This window comes from Phlebotomus papatasi, chromosome 3 (genome assembly GCF_024763615.1).
Source record: "Phlebotomus papatasi isolate M1 chromosome 3, Ppap_2.1, whole genome shotgun sequence".
In the NCBI taxonomy this organism is placed as follows: domain Eukaryota; kingdom Metazoa; phylum Arthropoda; class Insecta; order Diptera; family Psychodidae; genus Phlebotomus; species Phlebotomus papatasi.
The window spans coordinates 68,086,782-68,107,825 of NC_077224.1; the positions used below are offsets into that span (position 1 = coordinate 68,086,782).

General features: G+C 33.1%; 1 protein-coding gene across 8 annotated transcripts in view; it reads left to right on the top strand.

The window, feature by feature from the left end:
• LOC129807290 (homeobox protein prospero-like) overlaps positions 1-21,044 on the top strand; it is a 304,968-nt gene that overhangs the window by 153,740 nt on the left and 130,184 nt on the right. For 6 of the 8 annotated variants that reach the window (XM_055856457.1, XM_055856462.1, XM_055856464.1 and 3 more), the window contains one exon: positions 15,006-15,064. The gene's annotated coding sequence lies outside the window, so the exon portion shown is untranslated. Of the gene's footprint in view, positions 1-5,996; positions 9,779-15,005; positions 15,065-21,044 lie in introns of those variants that run through there. The other 2 variants (XM_055856459.1, XM_055856458.1) reach the window with 2 other exon arrangements.

Sequence of the window (21,044 nt, forward strand, 5' to 3'; positions counted from 1 at the left end):
AAAAGTGGACTGGACTCCTTTGAAATTGGGATTTTTCTCCTATTTTTAAATATAATTCTGCCTTTTCGTGCTATAATTTAGCTACACAAACAGATTGAGAAGCTAAATTACATTAGGATATGGCTCAGTTCCACTTAAATTGCCTTTAAAAAATAATGTTTCTGCCTACAATGATAGGGGAAATTTTCTTTCAATTTTTTTTAAATGCTTCTAGTTTGTAGATATCTTTAGAGACTAAATGATAAGAGTTATTTACTTTTCGGTCGCTCAGAATAAGAAACGAATAACTCGCAGTAGGCAAATTGTACACACTGACAGAAATCCGAGAAAGTTAAAATAATATTCCAGAAATGTTAATTTTACCCTGCAGTATTGATCCGAAATCGGTGTAAATATGACCCTTTTTAGGTGTATTGGGGGTTAAAGTTAACCTTATTCATGTTAATTTTACCCTTGAAAAGATGTAAAATTAACATTTAAAAATGTTGATATATTTTTACACATAAAAAGTGTTAAAGTTATGAGGAAAAAAGTTAATCGTACCTTCTTTTTTTCTCAGTGCAGAAGAGCGATTTGAAGCTGAGATTTTACATGCAAAGGATAAGATTTTTGCAATTTAAAAGCTTTATAACTTTGAGAATAATTATCTCTCAAGTTTAATATTCACAGGGAAGGTAGAGGGTAAAAAGGAGTATCCAAAAAGCGAATAAAATGATTTTTTGTAAAAAATCGAGTTCTACGACTTATATTCTGAGTCGTCGAATTGTTCGGGTAACGATGAATTAATTTTCATTTTTACAAAAAAGTACAATCTCAGGATAGGCAGAAGTGGGGCACCATTGAATTAGACAAGCTTTGAAATTGGGCTTTTCTCTCCTATTTTTGAATTGAAATGAGTCTTATCACGACATATTTTAGTTTCACAAAGGGTTTGTACAAATAAATTATACATATCATGGTAAAGGTCAGTTTATTTTGAAAATAGGAGAAAAAGCATGATTTCAAAGCTACCCCAATTTAAAATGCCCCACTTACTGTACAAATTTCTTAAATTCATATAGATCTCTCCTGTCCTGATATAGATAAGACAATAAGACTTTTCTTTAGTTTTTCTTTTTTGTTCCAGTAGCTTTTTCGCTCTTGACAATTTCATAACTCGAAAAAAATCAAATTAGGTTTCACAAATCTGTTAGGTATTTATATTACTGTCCTGTATAGGATTCATTTTCCTGGAAAAAATACAATATCCAAGTTCCGTGAGTTTTTCTTGTATGTGAACACAACATTTTCAACTTGCTATCTCCCCCTTGATCTTCCACATGACTCCTCTCTCATTATATTGTAAGTTTACCAAGAGACAGAGAAAAGTTGTAGAATATTCTTCTAATTAAGCAATGCATAGTGTAGCCAACGCATTTTCTTTTACTTCATATTCTTGCCTTCGTGCTATCCACTCATTCGTATGTGAGGTCATTCAGGGGTTGAGGGTGGTTGAAAAAAAAAATGAACACCCAGAGAGGGAACCCTGAGACAAAAGGGAATGTCCGGTCGATTCGTCCTCAAACCCCTTTGTGAATTTAGCATTCCAACCCAGGGGGTCAATCGCCCTCCAGGAAAATAAATGCTCAGCGTGATTTTGAGGGAAAGGGTGATGGTTTGGCATTTGCATCCCTTTATCGTGCATTTCAGAAGCCTCGTTGATATTAATTAGTGATTCCCGGTCAGAGGATCACAATCCCACGAAATGTACTACGAGAAGACTCTTCTGTCACTTTTAATGAGATTACAGCTGAAAGGAAGAACTTTTTGTCAAGTTTCTCATAGCATCTTTCATTTCGTGGCGATTAATTTAAAAAGTTATCTCTGTTCTCTGAATTCTGTCTGTTTTCTCTGCGACTTTTGCCTCTTCTATTATACTTTTCAAATTGCTCGAATTCTAAGAGAGAGCGTTGTGTATACATCACCCAATCACTTATTATGTTGTAAAAACTATATAATAAGATCTAAACAGGTTATTCCTTAATCGATTGGGATAAATTTCGGTAAAACATTTCAAAGGATTTTTAAATCTTGGACAATTTTAAAATTATATTGTTGATTGGATTCGATTATTTGAAAGACAAGTGTAACTATAGAATAAAACGGATATTTGTATCATATTAACGTTGTGGAGGACCCACTGTGTCAGGTTTGCATGTGAGGACATTCATCACGTCTTCTTTATATGTCCACGCTTTAGAATCAGAAGAGATGAGCTAGTGAACTGCTGTAACGGTATATCCCTTAATCCTAGAGTTAGGGATATTCTAGGACTGTGTATGAACCACAAGGTACCCGGACCGTTGAAGATAATTGTGACGTTTTTAAATACACTGAGAGAAATCCGAAAAAGTTATAATAAAATTCCGGAAATGTTTATTTTACCCTGCAGTATTGATCCGAAATCGGTGTAAATATTATGCTTTTTATGTGTATTAGGGGTTAAAGTTACCCATTTTCATATTAATTTTACCCTTAAAAAGATGTAAAATTAACATTAAAAAATGTTGCTATATTTTTACACTTTAAAAGTGTTAAAGTTATGAGGAAAAAATATTAATCGTGCCCCTCTTTTCTCTCAGTATACACTGAGGAAAAGGGTGCGATTAACTTTTTTTCCTAATAACTGTACACTTTTTAGGTGTAAAAATATATCAACATTTTTTAATGTTAATTTTACACCTTAATAAGCATAAAATTAACATAAAAAGGGTAACTTTAACCCCTAATACACCTAAAAAGGGTAATATTTACACCGATTTTGGATCAATACTGCAGGGTAAAATTAACATTTCCGGAATGTTATTTTAACTTTTTCGGATTTCTCTCAGTGTAGTAAGGACGTTATAATATAATTTTTAGAGGTAGATTTGGACATAATAAGCCGATAGGCTTTAGACTTATATCAAGGGTAAAAAGAATTAAAAAAAAGAATAAAACGGACTTATTTGGAACAATTTCAAATATAAAATTTTGATATTTTCCTAATTGTTTCAGACTATTAAGAAAAAGAAGATCACAAAGCAGTAGCGGAAGATTTTACGCTTAGTACATACTCTGGCTCCGAATACTTCATATTTTTCCCATTTTTCTTTTATGCGTCTGACCTAACATTCACTAGTAAAAATAAAATAAAAATAAATAAATAAAAAATAAAATAAATAAAATGTCTCTTCAAATTTTGTTTGCACGTTATCACGGTAGATTATGTTTTATTTTATTACTAAATTACTATAGATTACTTTAGACTTATTACTCATATCATGTATTTCTCATCTGAGCGAACACCAAAGATAACTTTTGCATTGTTTTTGTTTTTTTTTGTTACGGAGTTTAATAAATGTCATAACAGGGACCCTTTCAAAGGATCCTTAGCGATCATTTAATTTTTAACAGTGTTTTTCATGAAACTTGTAATATAACACTGGCTATTGATTTAAATTACCGAAGTTCAAATTCATTAAAAGAATATGGGAAAGATATGAAATGTTTGAATCCAGCGTGTGTACGAAGCCTGAGAATCTTTCCATCCAAGTCTTAAACCCTAGACACACTTTCGACTTAAGCCGAGAGACGAATTAGTGGAAGATGATGGAAATGTAGTTTAACCATTATTTCTAAGATTTCTAATATAATTACGTTAAGCCATCTCTCGGCTAATCTTCAGGTCTGTCAAGGCCCTTACACTTAAAAGTACTTCTTCATGTTCTATTTCCAATCTTAACCCTTTAAGGACGATTGGACGTAATTGCAAAGTAGAAGGTTGAAGTAATCTAGGATTTTTTTTGCAAGTATCCAGCTATTTTCTGTTTAGTAAATTTTTAAGCTCAAATATGACAGTCTAGTAATATTTATATTACTAGACTAGACTAGATGTAATACCTTTTACGGATTTTGTTTATCAGTTTCATTTTTATTCCTGTTTTTCGGTCATCGAAAACTGTCTTGTCGTTAAAGGGTTAAACAAACAGAAGATTCCAAAATCCCAAATAAGAAATTATTCCAAATTATCCTCATGGAGCTTAATTATGTAAAAACCGAATGCATATCCATGTTTTATACGATAATTATACTTAACATAATAGGTTGTAAAGAATAAATTGAACAGAAGAGATCTATTTTGTTCGTTTATGTCCTGTTGATTTTCATAGATTAGTTTAAATCGGCGATCAAAGCTGAAATAAGGAGGTGGTATTTACTCCAAATTGGCAAAAGTAGTTGCGATTGCCGTCGATTTACCACTACCTGCGTCCCCAAGAAGATTTCAGGAAAATTGTTTATAAATCGTAATGCGTTATCCGTATAATCGAGTACCTTTTCGAATATTATTTTTTCAGAATTTTGAGAGAAGGGAAACTTTGAAATAAGCTCAAAGTCGTAATTGTGAAATATTTTTTAAAGTCATAAATGAATCGGTTTTATTTCTGTCAACATGAGTTCGTTTCCCATAAGATTAAGACAGGAAACCTCACGAATTCAGTTATTCCGCGAAGTCTTTTCCATTTCGCCAAATCTTTTTTCTTCATTCCTCTGTCAAAGTAGTGTGAGAGATGGTCGGAAGACCATTTGTTTGTCTTATTTTTTTCTCAGTTAGGGTTTTCTAAAGTTTCAAGGGTGGTTTTGCAACCGCAAGAGATTCAACAAAGTTTTTCCGTCCTACAGAAAGGGCACACAATGTCTTTTCGCGATTGTCAAACAAGGGAGAAAAAAAAGTCGCTAAGAAGAACTTTCGGGGGACCTTACTGTAAACAGGATACGCAACGTACTAATTAGGAGTCAGCAGAAAAGTTGGTGAGAGTGTAAAATATCCCATAACCAGTGGCAATGATCCTGGAATACAGCTGTGTGTGAAAAATGCAAAAAGTGTCCTTCAAAAAATTAACTTAATTAAAATTTCTCCTTCGTTGGGGCGAGATTGTTGCATATAATTGTGCCTCGGACACATAAAAAAATGAACCATGTACTGGCAAATTTCTATGTAGGAGAAGCTTTCGCTTGCTGAAAAATCAATGACACACATTTAACTCATTTGGATTTTTATATATAAAAGTTGTGGCGATTTTTTTTGTTGTGGCTGAAGCAGGGGGTTTGCAAAAAAATAAAAAGCGACTAAAAAGACAAAACTTATTGAAATGGATGTCTGGTCGTGAGTGTATGCGCGAGGAGCAGCATGTAGATGTATGCTGCAGTTTTTTTTTATTTGACGATTTCGTTGTTCCTTTTTTTTTTCTTTTAGTTGTGTTATTTGTCATTTCAAATGTCAAGGTAGATGGGATGTTTAGGTTTGAGATTTTAGGCCTAAGTGTTAGTCTTAGGTGACAATTTATTTATTTTTTTTTTTATTTCGAATCCCATTCCAAATTTGAAAGCTTCTCATCCCATACAAAAGCTCTCTCATTTGCATGACACATAAGGTAAAGTACCCTTTATTCGACCGGTTCCTCTATTCGACCGGTAGATTTATTTATTCAATTTAGTTATTTTTGCTATAATATTTTGTGTATGATCTAACATTAATAGGTCAATTATTCTTTAAATAATACGAATCAGTGACAAATTCATAGAAATTGATGAAATTCACCATCAAATATTCAAAAATTGACCCACCGGTCGAATAGAGGAACCCGGTCGAGTAAGGGTACTTTACCTTACAACGAAATGGTTGAACACATATGCAGCGATACTTTTATTTGGGCTTTTTCCGGAAAAATTGTCATGTGATGGGGGGGGATGAGACACATATCGATGGCAATACAGTGACAGAGAGGCGCAGATTTGGTGGTGAAAAAAAAGCTTTTGAAGGCGGAGCGAAAAAGTGTTGTTATTGAAAACGCAAGCGCCGCGACGTCCGGACACTCCCCCACCATCAACTAAACATTCGCACACAGAGATGTTTTAGTAAAAGTTTTGTGCACGAAAACCAAAAATCATGCCCCGAAAAGCGAGAAAACGCTGCTGAAAAAAATCTACCACACGGGGCGCCTCTAACACCAACTCCGGGTGAAATGAGGAAAATATGTCCCTATCTATATGTGCGTCTGATTTTGCCTTGTGCAATGGGCACAATGTGATTATATCTAGCGATGTTTCTTGCTGGCGCGCCGCGACGCTCAGTCACGCTGTTCCAGCGTCGTTGTTAATACGCGTAATCGCCGTCCGTCGCGCGCGATGCCATACAACCGGCGTCAAATTTCTTATTTTTTATTATTAATATCAAAATGAAAAAGACGAAAACCAGAAAAAAAACATCACGTATCCTGTCGTTTGCAAAACCGTATAAAGTTCAATTTTGACAAGTACTACAAAAGTATAACCAAAAACACAAAAAAAAATAGCAATTTACCAAAGTCAGAGACCAAATTCTAAAAGAATCGGAGGAATTTCTGTTTTTTCGGAACAATAAAAAAAAACATTTTTGTTCGAAAAGAAAAACAACCATAAAATCAGAGAAAAAAAACCTTGATTTCTATTCAAAATAATTTTCAGTGTACCAAAACTCTGTGTGTGCTTCAGCGGGGCGAAAAGGTGTCTTCAAAGTGTCCAAAATAAAACATTTCGGTTGAAGTTCTGGTGCATCTTCTGTGTTGAGCACCTCTCGCCCATTTTCCATTAAGTTACCCTTTTGCCAAAAAAAAAAAAATACAAAAATATATAAATCGTGCGCGTAAATACCATCGAGAAACAACAAACACAAAAAAACAAAATACCTAATTTTTATAGTAATTGTAAAACCCTTAAATTAAGATCAAGCATTAATATAACCGTGTTAACTTACCATCTAAAACACGGACAAGAGCGTCAAATTTCACTTTAAACCAAAAAAAAACATCTGCAAAATAATATAAAACCGAAAGAATACACAAGTTAATTCAAATGAAAGAACGTAATAGTAGATTTAAATGATTAAAAGTCAAAGTCACAAAACAAAAGAAACCGTAGATTAAGTCAAACGAGAAAGAGTTAAAGAAACGAGTCTAAAACAAGAAAAAAAGAAGTGCAAGGAGAATCAAATGTCCAAATAGAAAAAGAAAAGTGTAAACCAGAGACAACGAGTTGCTGTTAAAGTTTTTTTTTTGTCTATCTCTGAATCTACTGAATCTAAAGTTAAAACCTTGGTGAATGGGTAATGAAGCCCAAGTGACCACCGCAGCCGATGATGGAAAGCTCCAAGAATCGGATACAGACGCTTTGAGCAGCAACCTTCTTAGGTGAATACCCTCTTTTACTTATATCTTAACTGCACTGAGCTAGAGTAGAGTTGAAGCCTTTTCGGAAAATTCAAGTGGGGATAGTGTCTTATGTAGAGAGACGTTGGTGGTAAGGGTTATAGTTCTCCCACTATCCCTTGCATTTTCCGTACAACGGTGTTGGTTGATGGTGGAAGTGGGGATGAAAGAATAAGATGAGAGGGTGGTATGGATGGGTTTAAGGGTTGAGGGATGAGTTGGTAGGGCTTGGGTAGGGATGTAAGTGAACGGGTATATCTTGATAGACGTGTATATGTGCGATGGTGAAGCGCATGCACGGACCTATACCTCATACCAAGAGTAGTTCTTTCTTGCCCCCGCCGCAGACACATACTGCCGCGTCGTGCTTAGAGGGTGCATTTTGGGTTGTATGTGTGCGTCGACGACGATGGAGACGACGACGCCAGAGCAAAAGCAACGATGTTAGAGGGAGAGAAGGGGTCCGGTACAGGGTTAAAGCGAAGCAGTAGGATGACGCCGATAAGGAATGGGGTATGGATGTTGGGCAAAGAGGAACGTGTTAGTCCTCTGCGCTTCCACACACCGCACACAATCGCTCCCACCCTGAACTCAATCTCAAGTCTTCTTCAGTCGCTAGCCAAAAGTCGAACGAGATTGCTGCAAAAGCCGTTTTGTGCGAAAACATCTTCGGTCACGCGCGCGTAAAAGGAATTTATATGTAGATATAAGGGCCCCACATACCACAATATATGTACACAAAATTTTAGGAGCCAAGGCAAAAAGCATTACATATACATAGTAAAAGGCTTTTATATATATAAGCAAAAAGTTATATATATAATACAATACACATGTGCAAAAACCGGGAGTGCAGGAGAGGAGAGAAGTGTAACCGACTTTAAATACTGGCCGATCGTCTCAAGTTACCCCACTACGAAATTTCCTTTAACTTGGTGTAATATGGGTATAAAACCACCCCTTTCAGTTTAGTGTGGTGTCTTCTTCATCGTCCAGCGTCGTGGAGTCAGCTCTCGCAGTCGTCGTAGCTTTGAGCACTAGGAGAGCCACGTTCCTTGTGCTATAGCCCCCCTCAGACATATATATATATATATAGCACAATACCCCTTAGACACAAGGGTAGATTGAACGCTCAGCTTGTGTGATACCAAGGAGTTATCCTTCTTATATGGTGTCACTCCAGGAAGTCGCACCACATCTAAGCAGACGCTCCTACAGTTCGGACCTACTCTTAAGCGGAACAAAGTCATAAGAACTGTTAACACTTTTCGATTATCAACAACAACAAAAAAAAACGCTAAGTCCAATACGGCAAGATTTTTTGCGGCAATTTTGCAAAGTGGCCCAAAAGGATTAAAAGAAAAAAAAAACAACTAAACGTGCTATCGAGTATTAATTTTTGCATCGACACTATCCTAAGTCAAGCCTCTTATAAGTTTTAAGGGGCTCTAAAACCTGAAAGCATTTTAATGAGGATCTTGTGTTTTTGGCTCCTTTCCTGTGTGGACATAGCTTGAGATATATCTCTGTGATTTATTCAAATAAAAAAAAGAAAATAGAAAAAAGCTCAACACAGGAAAACATAGTGCAGTGGTATTTGATGATATTCCAAAAAAATTCAAAGGACATACCGAGAATTTTTCTTTTCTTAAAATTTTGAATTTTAGAAAAAAAAAACTAGAGTTTTCCTTTTCCAAAACAAAAGTGATCTCGGCAGTGACCAACGACTTTGGATACGTTCAAGCTAAGGCACATATTGGAAAAACCCTTAAGCCAAAATACCTCAGGAAAAAGGGTACACTGATGGTATCCAAATTGAGCACCAACATCTATCCTCCACATGGTGTCTTGCGGACCATTGTTCTGCCCATACTCTCAGTCTCTGGAGAGTATCTCAGCATCACAATGCTGCAACCCTGAAACCTCATCCAAATCCAAACAGTTGAACTCTATTTGCACTAAAGTGACTCTCCGCAAGTGAGAAGTGCAAGGTGGTAAAAGAAATTGTTATTTTGTGGTAATATGTCTTCAATACAGTTTAACAAGTGGACAATTCAAGCACAATCATGACTCTCGTTAATAAACAGTATCAGATTTTTCTGATAGAGCCGGACAATGTGGCCACGTAGTTGGTCACACTGGTGGCTTTTACTCAAAAAAACAATAAAAGTGTTTTAAATTTTGACAAATGTCAAAAAGAAATGTACATCAACTTTCCAGTGTGAATAACACTTGAAAGTGTTTTTCCCCCCAAAATAAAAAAGGCAACATAAAGACAGAAATTTGAAAAGACACATAAGGATTCAGTGATATCCTTGATAAGGGAGTGATAACCCCAATTAGTGATGAGTTTCCCACCAAAACATTGACATTTTTTTCTGATTGCAAAGTGTTGTGATTGTGGGGTAAACCTACAAAAGTTTTAACTCTGAACACGGTCACAAAAACAACTTTTAATGGTGACTCCTCTCTTGGTTGATGTGTCTCTGCGGCCAAAGACATTCGCTAAATTGGTAGGATCACTTAAACTATATTCAAAATCTAAAGCTCCTCACAGACTTGAGGATAATCCAAGAGATGACAAACTCCAAAAGCACCAAAGTACTTTGTTTCATCTCCATCTCATGATCCTCAATTCTGTGAGAAGTACAAAGTGCATAGTATTCTAAAACATAAACCCTCCTCTAAAAACCGTTTCAAGTTTAAAATTCCACCAAGTGTACCATAAACGCCAGAGTGTAGGCAAAAGGGGTGATATGTTCGATTAATCGCTACAAACAGCACATTCCCCCTCATTTATCGGCACCGTCGAGAAAGAATTGCGGGAAAATTGATAAATTTAATTTATTGCCTGAAATGTGTCGTGCTGTTTGGCGGATATCCCCCTCGTACAAAGTGAAACCCAAAATGACACGAGAAGTTGGAATATTTTGCATTTTTTCCCAACACTTTTTTTCGGAGTTGGTCCCAGACTGAGCTTTCAAATTAATCAAAAGCGTTTTTTGATTAGGGTTGAAAAAGTGCCTAACACTTCCTTAATTGTGATTTGTGGAAAATAGGGGGATAAGCTTTCTTGGGATACTTTGCACAATTGCCTGGTTTTTGAGGGATAAAATTAAGTGTTGTACCTTTAAAGTCTTGTGATAAGAAATTTTCCCAAGTGATACGATAGTGGGGTTGAACTCTTTTAGTGAGGTTTAACAAATTTCATGCGTTTTTAAAATTATCATTATTTAAGCGAACGAATTGTAGATATATTACCTAGGAAAAGTAGAATATTTTTCTAAAATGAGACAGTAAAGAGCGGCGTTTTATTATTTTTTAGTGTATCTGTCTAGATAACAAGTGATTGTTTATTTAAATATTTCCATAAGTTTCTATGCATGAAAGTAATTGGTAAATTAATGTTAAATGACAACACAGTCAGTAAAATAATAAAATAGCTAGAAATTAAATTATAGTGTATGATATATAATCACTTGTATCAGCAATTATGCTAAATAATTGTGTAATTTTGCGCTAAAGGTTTAAATATTTTGATTTTGATATAATTTGGTTTTTATCATTTTTTTTCCACCAGTAAACAAGTTTTGTGCTTATCCTTTTGGCATTTCTAATTCAATCTATCCCATTCGAATTTTTCTTTCTCAAGTGATTTAAAAAAAAGAGGTATTTATTCGGACAGTTGCTGATACAAGCAACATTCTTATAAACAAGTGAAAGATTTTATTTTATTTTTCTACATTCTTGAGTGTGAGTTAGCTTTCTACAGGTAGTTCTGCCAGGAGAGGTTCTTTTTTAACTCTTCTGAAATATAAACCTCTAATGTTATTGCATTTTCATAATAATTCTATATTAATTGCTCGAAAATATTGAATTTTTTAAAATGTTATTGAAAGCTAGAATCCTTTTTTTTTTAAATCGGTCTGATGAAATGTATCTAACAATAGTTGGAAAACAAGATATGTCTTAATTTTTCTCTTAATTTTTTTCCAAATACTGTGATTCTTGTTGGAATAGTACTTGTGATTACTTGTGATTCCTTCTGTGATAGTACTTGTTACTATTACTGTTTCATATAGATTTTGGGTTATTTTTTTTAATCAATTCGCTACTTTTAACTATTCTTGCGTCTTAATGATTTTTGGGCAAAATAAAATAAAATAATAACAGAAGGAAAGTTGTGAAAATCTTAGTTTTAATCTTTGTCTAAATCTTTCAATTAAAATTCAAAGTGTCTTTTCTTGTTTCTCTAGTGCACTATTGAACGAATAACGATTCAAATATTTTAAGTTTTCGAAGTTGTTGATAATTGCTGAGTGAAGAAAAAATCCAAATAACTTTTGACTACACTAACATTTACATCAAATGAATAATTCCAGAGAATCACAAAATTTACAATATTTAGTGTATATAAACTTTAAGCAGAATATTACAATTTTTCTCGTGTCAATGTGCATTTTTTTTAATTTAGTAAAATATTTTTAAAAATCTGCCTTAAGCTTTAAAGCAAACAGAACAAAATTAATGTGGTTATGAACAATGACTTATTTTTAAATTATTAAAATTGTATCGCTAGATCAATTATCAACGTATATTGTAGTACATTGAATGTATTGAAAAATTTTCAAACTAATTTTGTGCTGCGTTAACCAAAACAGATTCTTTTTTAAATTATTGTTTCGACACTTTAAATAATTGAATGGGTTTTCTATTCAACAAAATCAAATGCTGAATCATGAAGTCTCTATTTTATTAAATAAAATAAATGGCACATTTTCATTAATTAGAATAAGTAAATTAAAAGGGAATATAATACACTTTTGTCTAATTTTAGTAATTTAATTTTAACACATTTCTTTAGAATATAACTCATGCAATTTAATAGATAATTGCGTATAACAATCGCATAGTCATTAAATTGGGAATATCTTGATCATGAAAATTGGATAATTAATAAAATATGCAGTGAAAATATTTCTCTTTAAGTGAAGAGGATACTATATGATTTTTGAAAGGGATTTTCACTGATAAATTAATCAGATTTTTCATAAGTTGATATCTATGCAAGACGTTTGACTCTTTTCAAAACTACCTGGGGTATTTTCATAATTTGTAAGAAAGTCGTGGTATATTTATATCACATTTCAATTACACATTAATATATTAAGTAAATTAAAGGATTATTTAATATACTTTGTGCAGATTTCACAAATCGTGAAAATTTAATTTGTTTTTACGCTCATCACAATCTCTCGATATTAAAATAATAAATATTTTAGTATTTTGTTTGAGAATATACTAATTTAAATTCCTCTGATTAGTCTTAAACCTCTACGGGTACAATTTACAAAGATATATAAATTCCACCATTTCAAGATTAGATTTATATTTCAAAAATTAACCATATTTGCAAAGTAACAAACAATCTAGAGGAGATGTTATTGGAAAAGTATTTAAAATTGAAACCACTTCTAACACTTTCTTCTGGAAGTTTTTCGGCATATGTTCTAACCATTATTTCCTACTTTGAGTTCACAAGAATAAGAAAGGCAAATTAGTTTACGATTAATTAAATTGGCATAGAAACTCAGGCCGGAAACTACTGAATTTCATTTAGAATTTAAATTAAAATATATATAATTTCCACCACTTCATGCAGAAATATCCTATAATCCCTATAATATATCCAAAAAAAAACAAAAACTTTCTAAAATGTGCAAATTTTAAGCGAGAAGAATTGTATTAAAAAAAATCTTTCTATCGTAAGCACTTTTAGCTTTAAGTTTTTTTTCTTGCTTTCAATGTAGGAAGTCCATTGATTGAAAAGTTTCTTAGCCTGAGAGCATCAATTATTGTGTATTCTTATTATGGAAGAAGAACAAGGGAAAAATTTTGAAAAGCAAAGAAATCTGAATTTAATGTATTCCAAGATAAGTAGCTTAACATTTTTTATAGATAATCCTCATAACCCTTTTTTAAACGTAAAAAGTTACAAGTGATTCGAGCAATGAATATGGTAAAGTGTCCTCGAGTCGACCGGTGGTCAATATTTGATTGTTTTAATGGTGAATTTCTATAAAATTTTTACTGATTCGTATTTATTTATGGAATAATTGATCTATTAATGTTAGATCATACGCCAAATATTAGTGCAAATATAAAGAAATTGAATAAATAACTCTACCGATCGAATTGAGGGAACCGGTCGACTTGAGGGCACTTTATCTTATAGAGAATATAAAATATTGGCAAGTAACGAATGACCAGTAAAATAGTCAAGGGCATTAAAAATGAGCAGTAGAATATCTAATTATAGTTAGTAAAAAGCTTAAACCTTTACAAAAATTGGTCTAAATTATATATTTAACATTTAAAATTGTTGCAGACAGAAAGAAAAGCCCTTTATTTTCTCTTTGCCAAAATTTGGACGATAATATCACTGTTTCAATTTTTTTGTTTAAGATAGCTTATCAAAATACTTTGTTTGCATGCTTTGCAGGATATATCAATTCTATAAGTTTATTTTTAAGTCTTATGAATTATTGAGTGTTTCCTGAATAATTTGGATCCACATTCTACAAATCCCCTGCCCGTTTTAGGATTTTTAAGAGATCAGGAGCCTCTGGACATTTCATTTTTCCATAAGTTTTTGAATAGAAGCACTGAAGACTATTGGCAAGTTTTTTCCTAAAGAGGATTGACTTATCAGTCTGATATATTTCGAAATCGTGCATTAAAAGCTATCTAAAAATACATATTTCATAATTCTTGCCGAAATAATACAAGAACTACGAGGATTTTTTTTAAGTCGCGGTGCAATATCTGCAAAATTTTTACAAGGAAAGGTGAAAAATATTCTCACTTTTTATTAGGCTTGATGGGCCCCTGATAGAGATAGTCTTCAAATAAATCTTTTAATTGCAAACTCAGTGTGCAAAATTGAACAATATTCAATTCAAAATTTAATTCCAAAGTCAGAAACAATCAAGTTTATCAATCTCGATTGAGTGTTAAAACTGTAGTCATAGTCAATTTTCCATTTATATTTGAAGAAAAGAAAATTGCCAAAGGAGTGAAATAGACTATTTGATTGAATATTTTATACTTAACTTGAATAGGGATATCGGTTTTCAGTGGTAAAATATTGATGCGAAAATGAAAGTGCTTCCGTAACAATTTAGCAAAGTGAAGAAGTGAAGTTGAAATGTTCTTATTGTATGGTTGAAGTTCTCAAAAATGAGCCTGTTAGACTTTAAACAAGGCAGGTTGTTTTCAATAGAATTACGCCAAATTGTTTGAATTATTGAAAACGGTTATTTTGTTGTGTATTGCCTTGAAGACTCTGTTGTGTGTAACGGTTAGTAGAGATTGTGAATCATCTGAGAAGAAATCTCTTTGGGGGCGTTCTTCAGGCCACGGATTGTTAAATTAGGAATGTGTTGTTCTTTCCAGAGTCTGTTTTCCTCTGGTTTATCTCTGAGCTCTGGAGAGCTTCTTAGACGCCCCTTTTCTCCATCAAACTCTCATATTAATATCTTATCAAGTCTGACCACTGTCTTTTGCAATTAAAATTCCCTTTTAATCGTCAGTTAGAAATTGGTATTATTTTAATGCGGATCTTTTTTGGAGTATTTTGAGAGTGATATTTTTTTTTCTCTAAGAATAAAAATAGCCGTCGGTCTGTGATTTCTAGACAGGTTGTGCTAAATGGTAATTTTTGACTTTTCCCTCTTGCAGAGAACATCACCACACACATCAACTCTATTGTACCACATTTATTGCGTCACTCGTGTCAGGTGAGTTTCCTTCAGCTTTTCCATTATTACATGCATAAATTTTCCCGATTGAAGCTCAAGTGTGAGATGATTGGTTGTTGGGGGGAGGGTGGTTGGATTTTGTTGAGGAATTGTTGACAATTTGCTGTCATCTTGCCACCCTTTGCAACATTGAAAAAGCCCTCGAAAAATCAACTGGGACAATTCGTGTGAACATTTGCAATATTATCCAAAGGTTAGATGGGGGTGGAGAATGGGGATTGATTGTCGAGTGTTTATATTTTTGGCTCCATCAACAAATATAGACACTCTGCGAGAAGATGGGAAAAATGTTTTTATTGTTTTAAAATATTGCGATTTGCATGAGAGTCTACCGAGTCGACGTCAAGAATTGAAAATTGTGCCTACAATTGGCATATTTGTTATGAATTATTCCACCTTTTCTATCTCATGTGGAGAAAATGCCTCTTCCTTTGCCTCAATTGGGATGTCATCGCATATCTCTTTCCCCCAGGGGAGTGTTAGAGTATTTGATATATCAAAAGCACGCGACTTTTCAAACTGATTTTCCTCAAATGCACAAAACAAAATGCCATTTTGGAGAAGGTGGGATCGCACAGGGGGTGACTTTCCCCATCCGAGGGTAAAATTGATTTGGAGAAAGGCGCACTATTTATGGGTGAAAGTGCACGAAGGGAAAGTGCCCATCAAGAGGTAAAATTTTCATTTTGTAAGTACAATGCAATTGCATTGAATTTTTCAATAAAAAATGTGCCAATCACTTGAAAAGATATAAGCGCAGAAATATCCCTTATTGTTTTTCTGAGGCTCATCAATTTTTCCAAGCCACACCTATCGTACACTGTAAAAATATTTCTATTTAATCGACATTTTATTTGTTACGAAAAAATTACGAATATCTGCGAATTACAAATTTTTTTCATACAAACCATACAAACTTTTAATGATAAATGACTTTAATAATTTGATTGTTGAAAGAGATTGTCGATAATTGCTCTGTGAAGTTGATTTAAATTGAAGAGAATAGCTTAAAATATTTGTGATAATCGCGTAATAAAAAAATTGGGAGTATTTTGATCACAAAATTTAAATCAATTAATGAATTTATCATTGCAAATTCTACTTGATTAAAGTATTCAATTAAGAATGAAATATTTTGTTCATTTTTCACTTTTGTAAATTAAAATACTTCTCGGTTATAAATAGTAGATCTTCTGAATTTACAAAAAAAATTACGTTTAATTTAAAAATTCTTTCTTTAAAAAGCTTGTTGCGAGCGTATAAAATTTGCGCCTTTTTGAACTCTTAATGAAATTTTTATCAAAATAAATAGAAATTATGTAGCAATATCTCTGAATTTATCCAAGAATCTTCACAAAGATTTTAGAGTAATTCATTGAAAAGAATTTCGCATTTATTTAAATTTCTGCATTTTCTGTTAAGGCCTCTACACATTGGGAGCAATTTTTGTCAAAAATTGCATTTTTGAAGGAAATTGTCTGCACTGCTGTAGGCAGAACTGTCAAAATTCTGTCAAAAATGCAATTTTTGACGAAAATTGCTCCCAATGTGTAGAGGCCTTTAGGGGAAGCGCGCTACCTTCGGACGATTTATACTTCGCACAAATCATGTTTGCCAATGTGTTATAAATAAATTTGGCACATTATAAGATTACATTTTTGTAGCTAGTCTAATGCCTCAAATTTTCAGAAAAAAGCTATGCGTGAAATCCTTAAGGAACATAGAGAAAAAATGAATTGTCCGAAGCTTGAGTCGTCCGAAGGTAGCGCGCTTTCCCCTATTTGTGTTAAAATTGAAATTTATTAAAATCCGATATGTGATAGGCCGTTAGAACTTAGCAAACTATATAATACGCATTTCTTTGTTGTATCTAAGTTCGCTTAAAATGTTTACATGACCAAAAAGATTTTACCCCACCCTATTGTGTCATAATTTTCAAGTTTTTAATGAAGAAAAATAATTTATTGTCTTAAATCCTGAAAATGAAACCCTTGAAACATTATTGCTGAATAATTTTATGTTCTTGGTTGTCTCTATAAGTCTAAACAAAAAAGTTTAAAATAAAGACCTTTTTTAAATAATCTTGAAGTTGAAGCACCTATTGAATTAGAAAAAAACATTATTTAAAAAAACATCTACACCTTTTAACATATAATAACAAAAACGAAAAAACAAATTAAATAATAAATTCTATAAATTTAGTTTTGAGCAGATAACGATTAAAGGTTATTTACCATTTGCAAAATTGTTTTTCGCCAACCTAAATCAATTTTAAAACCTAATTGGAGTTCTTATTGAGATTTACAAAACTGATAGAAGATTTTACTGGATATTTTAAAAAAAATTGCAATCCCTCTAATGTAAATATATTTTGAGAGAGAAAATAAAAATTTTACATATAAACAGTATGACAAAATTACCCATTTTCTAATTTATACAAAAAATCAAATTGTTTTTAAAAGGATTGAATTCAACACCAATAATATTGTAGTAGGGGAATATAGGCATGGTTCGCACAGAGTGAACCTTCAAACGATGCGAATTTTCTCTTTCTTTGCAAAGAGCTGACTCATGAACTCGTCTCATGAACTTAATAATTATCTAACTTATGGCTAGAAATGACGAACTAGCTCTTTGTAAATGAAGAAAAAATTTGCGTTATTTGAAGGTTCACTCTGTGCCAACCATTCCAATATTCCCCTAGTATTTTATACATGACTTTTTTTAAAAGTATTTTTACAATAAAGTAATGGTAAACAATTTTTATAACAAAATTTTTAAAACCTTTGATGGAAGAATAATTTTTGGACACAATCGAATCGATACTATCGATAAATCTGTTTCTTTTTTAATATAAGTGATTGATGACTCTTTATGCATTGTTAGCCCATTTATTGTGATATTCTTAATAGAATGTGAATATTGATAAATATTTGTGTTAGCTACAAAAAGTACAGCTATCGTGTAAATTTTTCAGAATATACATTAGTGAAAAGAAGTTATTAGGGAGAAGTGGGGCAACTTTAAAAGTGGAGCACCTTTTAAATTTAAATTTTTCACCTATTTTTAAATAAAATTGAACCTCATGGTGATATAATTTAACTGCACAAACAGATTCAGAACCTAAATTACATTATGATATGTCTGAGTTCCACTTAAGCACAAGAGAAAAATCCAATTTCAAAGGTGCCCCACTTCACCCTATGTTTCCACTGATATTTGACTCTTTTAAAATTATCAAAAAGGCATTAAAAGAAGTTCTGATATTTTCTCAAAATCTTATCAAAGTATTATTAATATATTCTTTAATAATGCGAATAATCAATTAATTTTAGTTTTAAGCAAGGCAAGAGGTGCTTCATTCACATTTTCACTGAGAAGAGTTTCTGGTTTCTCGAAATTCTGAATGCAAAAATTGTCTTTCTCGGATTTGGGGATACAATTTTGGGTTTTTCTTGGGTTTCGCGAGGGGTTTCTGGGGCAATTGACAAGGGTTTATCAATATAAGTTACGCATTGAATCAAGGGAAGCTAATTGGTAGGATATGGTGTATATGTCTTAGCATTTTTAGCAAGTGGAAAAATTGATGTGCAGTAATTTGGGAAGAGCTGGATCACCTTTTATTGTTCGAACTCCAGAAAGAGAACAATAAGAACCTTTTCAGGAAGCTATTTTGGTATAATTTTGGGAATTTGTAGTTTTGAGTTTTTTGATGACATGCTGTTCGTCCGTCCGACGTCTGTACGATCGTTACCACGCTTAGATGCCAAATGCTTAGAAATAGAGACTTAAGACCTTCGGGGACCCCCCATAAGCTGACCTCTGGACCATTAACATACCCCTTTGGATATGCTTTACAGGTTACCTAGGTCATCAACCAGATATGAAAATATAGTTGAATTATTCTTATTAGGGGAAAGCGCCCTACCTTCGGACGATTTATGCTTCGAACAAATCATGTTTTTCAATGTGTTATAAATGAATTTCCCCCATTATAATATTATATTTCAATAGCTAGTCCAATGCCTCATATTTTCAGAAAAGATCTATGAGTGAAATACATAAGGAACATAGAGAAAAAATTGAATTGTCCAAAGCTTGAGTCGTCCGAAGGTAGCGCTCTTCCCCCTACTGTTTTTTTAAGGTCAAAAATTAAACAGGTCTTAGATTAAAATGAAAAAGTTCTGGATTTAAATTAAATCATTCAGTATTTTGATATTTTTCATATTTTTAATTGTCCGTATGTAGAAATAAACCAACACATTCCACACTTGAGCTTTTCGGTATTTTATTATATATTGTTGTTAATTTAGATTATTTATTTGTGAACACAATTGCTGATCCAACCGACAATTTATATTATACTGATTATGATGATTTCTTCTCAGAAAATAACCCATTACAATACCATTTTATAACTTTACTAACTGTATATTTTTCCTCTGCTGAAGTATAAGTACTCTGCTGGAGTACATTAACAATTTCTTTTAAAAAGTGCTTTCGATCAAAGACACATTAGTTTGAAATAAACTTTGGCCCAAACCAATTATCTTTAACTAAAATTCGATAAGGTTGTGGCTACAGTGCATGATCTGACTTTCTCTCATAATTGTTGAAAAAATATCAATTAGCTACGAGCAAAAACCTTATTGTTTCTTTCCAGTCTGGTATATGTTTCGACTATTTTTTTGTTTCAACTGTAAATATGTTATACGCTTGATCTTTCAAAAAGAGACCCACCTTTCCCTATATTATCAGATTCTATGAAAAGCTTTTGCAACTAAATGGTTTCAGATAATTGCAAATTCTCTTATGCACTAAAATTAAAAAAAAATGTTTGACAAATTTCATATGTATTATTCTAAAGCTCATAACGAATATTATTTAGTTGTATCCTCTGAAAATGGTTGATTTATTAATTTTCCGAGAATCATTGGGATCCATTTAAGTACACAAATGTTCGGGGAGCATAATTGGGCATTTGGTAGTGCTGCAGAGGGTTGATGTTTGCACCATGGAAGTTCATTGAAAAGCAAATTGCGCCGAGACTGTGGAAGTCAATTAATAAATTCTCCGGTATTTTGATACAATAGCAATACAGAAGGTGACTCTCACGTGAAGTGTGGGCGGAACCACTTCCGTTTCTCTTGCACATTCTCATAAAATCCCAACATTACAATGGGCCAGATCACCAAGTAATTTAGCGTATAGCTTTTTACAGCATGCTTCTCCATGTCTCATGAACCAGAACTTCTGGAATTGTCTCCCTGGCGTGCGGCCAGGGGAGTCACCAAAATGAAAATGTGTTGTAAGAGTTGTGCTACTCTCAGCACAAAAAAAAAGAAAAATAAGTATAAAATCTGAATCACAAACTTCCTCAATATATCCGGTGTATTGTCGTGAGTAGACAAAATCGCTCTACAATATTCTTTCCAGCAATTACATCGCTCTTTTTGCCCCCCGGTCCTCCTCCAATGCCCTCAAAAGCCGCAAAGTCAGGAGAGAAATCGTGGAAAAAAATTGTTTTTCCATTGTGGCAATTCTCTGATTCTGCCCACCTAGCACCGTATTTCACCTCTTTGTCGTGTAATTTTCTGCTGAATTTCCAAACTACAGCAGCCAGTAGCACCTACAAAATGATAAATAGATTGGTGGTCTTTCGAGAGTAGTTCCGGTCATTTCTGCGCCTTCACTTGTTTATTCTATATGGCAAAATGTATTTATAATGCCTATGTTTCTATCGTGAGTTCACTTTTTTCGCCTCTTTTTCTCCTTCAACTTCTATTGGTGTCTGCAAATCGGAACTCGATGTAAAAAGTCACATTTTTTATTCTCATTACTATAGAAAAGTACCTCTATCGTGGTCTTATTAATTGACCAGAGTCGCACTAGGGAGCACAAGTCCAATAAATTAATTTTTTTGAACTAAATTTAATATTTGAAAAATATTTGCTATACT